A 3,939-nucleotide genomic window follows, 5' to 3' on the forward strand; every position below is an offset into this window, starting at 1 on the left:
GTGCGTGTGTCTATGAATTTTATTAGAAACATATTATTATAATATTATATTTAAACCAAATTCAGATTTATAATTTTATTCTATTTTATTTCTATCTTTATATTAATTTGCTTATAAATAAATGCATACCTTTTATTTTGATTTTTTTCCAGATACATCTGCCTTACTTTTAATGCTAGGTTTATTTATGGTGTCTTTTGCATATATTGAACACCCTTCCCAATACTTTTGCTGATGAGGAGACTTTTTTTAAAATTCTATATGTAAAAATTATTGTCTGTAGCTTAATGTCTACCACATTAAAAACATTGTTTTCCGAAACGATCGTAGAGATTATTGACTTTGTTGTTGTTCCTTGTTGTGAAACGAAGTTTTAATTTTATTCTAATTTGAATTTTAAATTATCAATCGCATTACTGAATATTAAATTAGCTCTAGGATATTTAGCTATCGAGCTTATTTTATATCTAAATTACAACGAACACATTTTCTTTTCCCCTATTTTAATTAAATTAGTAATTTTATTATTACATTAAAATACACTCTGCTCTTTAGACTATCGTTCTAATCTCCTTTAAATTATATATATATATATATATATATATATATATATATATATATATATATATATATATATATACACACTAGGGGCGTGCAATAAGTAATGCTTTGACCCGCTTCCCATAGGAGTAGAGCAACGAAGCTTGGCACAGTTATTAGTCTTTCTCTACATAGGAAACACTCAGTGTAATGCATTTCTCCCATCGTTTGATGCAGCTCTGGAGACCGTTTTTGTAGAACACCTCAGGTTGGTCCTCCAACCACGACGTGACTTAAGAAATCTGCATCATCTGGGAAACGCTTTATTTTCAAAAATAACTTCATGGCCGATAAGAGGAAAAAGTCAGAGGGTGCAAGGTAAGGAGAGTATGGAGAATGGAACGATTTACATAATCACACGTCCATGCGTCTGATCTGGCGACCTGCGAGTTTTGGACCGGGGCGTTGCCCTGCAGATCGAGGGTCCTTTTGCTGACTTTGCCCTAATCTTGATTTTGATAGCTTCCCTTATTTCCTCAAAAGTGAAGCATAATAGGCTCCTGCAATTGTGGTGCCCTTTGCCAGGAAATCTGTCATCACTACTCTGTTCTGGTCACAGAAAACTGCGAGCGTGACCTTGATAGCAAGGCCTGAACCATTGTCTCCTTTGGAGGTGGTGAGTCCAAGTGCCTTTACTGCATTGATAGGGCTTAGGTCTCTGGATCATAGTGATGGACCTAGGTTTTATCCTGTGTAATCAGTGTTTTTAAAAACTTTGTTTCATCTTCTTGGCATATCTCAAAATTTATCCTTGAGCACTCGAAGCGTTCACGCTTCTGGAATGGTGTGAGCAACCTGGGAATCCATCTGGTAGACACTTTATGCATATGCAAATGGTCATAAATGATAGTTTCCACAGACTCTGTACTAATCTTGACATCTTGGGCTATTCGGCGAATAGTAACGCGCCGATCTTCCAAAATGGCAGCCTCAAATTGACGGACAGAACCCTCATCAATGGCAGAATGGGGGCAACCAAGTCTGGGAGCTGTTTTCACAGACTTCCGGCCATGTTTTAATTTACGATGCCAGCGTTTTACAATGTAATATGATGGGATATTATCACCAAGATTTTCCTTCATTTCATCAAAATCTCCCGGGGTGTGCGTCATTACAAATAGAAAAACCGTAGGAATGCTAGACATTCAACAGACTCCATTTCATACCTGACTCAGTTCAAACACGTGTAAAACAGAAACCACAAGTAGTTCAAAGCTGCAATTTGCCACATAACTCGTAGAGGTATAAAACATTGCACATGCAACATTTCAGTTTGATCAGACAAATGAAAGTGCGTCAGCGGCATTACTTATTGCACGGGCCTCGTATATATATATATATATATATATATATATATATATATATATATATATATAAATATATATATATATATATATATATATATATATATATATATATATAACTATATATAACTATTTAGAATTTAGGTTTATAGGCCATAACAAGCTCTCCTAAACTTGCATAAAAAGTATTTCAATTGCACTGATTAATAAAAATATGTCTAAAGATGAAAATGCATATTCTTTCTTGAAGTAATTTTATGTGAAAAATTATTAACAAAAGCACATAAAGGAATGTAAGCCGTTCATGCATGAATATAATTTAGTTATTAATAAGTAGAAATCGAAATATTGTTATGTAAGTGTAGTAAAAAATGTACGCGTCTGTAGAAATATAAAAATAATATATATGTGTGTGTGTGTGTGTGCGGGTGTGTGTGTTTGGCTGTGTGTGTGTGAGGCATATATACTCTGAATGTCAAATTATATACGAGGTAACATTTTTTGTACCAGTTTCAGAAACTTACCGGTATTTTCGTTTCCAAATATTTAGCAATGCTTAGCTGCGTGTTCCGCTCAATATAAGCAACTTGTAATCTTAATTGCTGAATCCATGGCATTGAAAGTTTGTTAAATTAATAACAATACAGTTTGTTTCGTCAATTAAATATGTCATAAAGGTGGTTTAATTTGTTCTGAAAGAATATTAATAAAGAACAGCAAAAGTTAAACTTACCCTCAGAATATCGAAAATGATAGGAAGATACAATCAAACTGTGAAGAACTTTATCACCGACCCAATATAGGTACGTAATAGAGCTGATAAAGGCGCATCTGGAGATGTTTCACGCCGTTCTCTAATTTAAATTAAACGTAAAGCTGTTAAGAATCCTGGGCAGACAAGTCGAGGAGTCTTTGACGAAGCCGGATTGGAGAATGTCTCTAAAAGTACTCGATGTTGCTTTCTGAAAGAAGTGGCAAAATCTGTTAAGCCTGTGGAAAAGTCCCCATTAAAGCAACATCACATACAAAACTGATTGAAATAGGCAGAGGACAACATGAAATCAGATATTCCCAAAGTTTTGTTCACGGATAAAGTACGTGTCACTTTTGATCGCCAGATGGCTTGAACAAGGCATTGGTCCTACTTGGCCGACATCATCATCCGAGGTTAAGACGCCAACAAGGTGATGGTGGGATAAAGATTTTGGCTGGGATTATCGGAGGTACATAAGTTGACCCATGGAGAATCCCAGAAGGCGTCAAAATTACGCCAAACGCATACATAGCTTTTCTTAAGGAGCACTTTAAACCATGGCTGAAGAAACAAACTTTGACGTTCAGAAGAACAATTATTTTTATGCAGGATTATGCTCCCTTGTCAGCAGCAAACCAATTCAAACGGTATTTGCAAAAACTGGGGTTGTCATATTTCATGGATTTTTATGCACTCGTTCCTTAAATATTAAAAAAAATATTATTAATTTGATACGCAGCGTATTTATAAAGCACGATGCTAACTAACAAAAATGTATATATATATTTTTTTACAAGAAAGTCACTACTTACCAAGGTTCGGGGACCTTTAGGGGAAAAGGGTTATTGCGTGTACAGTAATCAATGCGATAGTATCGTAGTAATCGCTAGTAATGGAGATCTGATATAGTGTCTACCTTAAGAGGGCGGTTCAACAGGAATGTGTTTATTATCGTTAATTGACTCTAAGAAAATAAAATTCCGCTTATATAGGAAGGGCCTATAATTTGAGACAGCTTTTGCATATATACTATTAAGAAAGTTGATAAGCAGCACGTCTGTTTACATTTATTTGGAACTTTTCTATAACAGTAATATCAGGAAGGCTGGAACCCAATAGTAAATTCCAAAGTCTAGCGGGTTTAGTTGAGAAATTAATAGGATACAGAAATTTCTTGCATCAAGGAATCCTTATACTATAAATGTGCGATTTTGTTGATTTTCGACTGAGTCGAGGTTATTGATAGGAAACGGATGCAATATTTGTCGTTCGGTGAAAACA

Source organism: Euprymna scolopes, chromosome 27, assembly GCF_053919585.1.
Source record: "Euprymna scolopes isolate OS-2025 chromosome 27, ASM5391958v1, whole genome shotgun sequence".
NCBI classification, from domain to species: Eukaryota; Metazoa; Mollusca; class Cephalopoda; order Sepiida; family Sepiolidae; genus Euprymna; species Euprymna scolopes.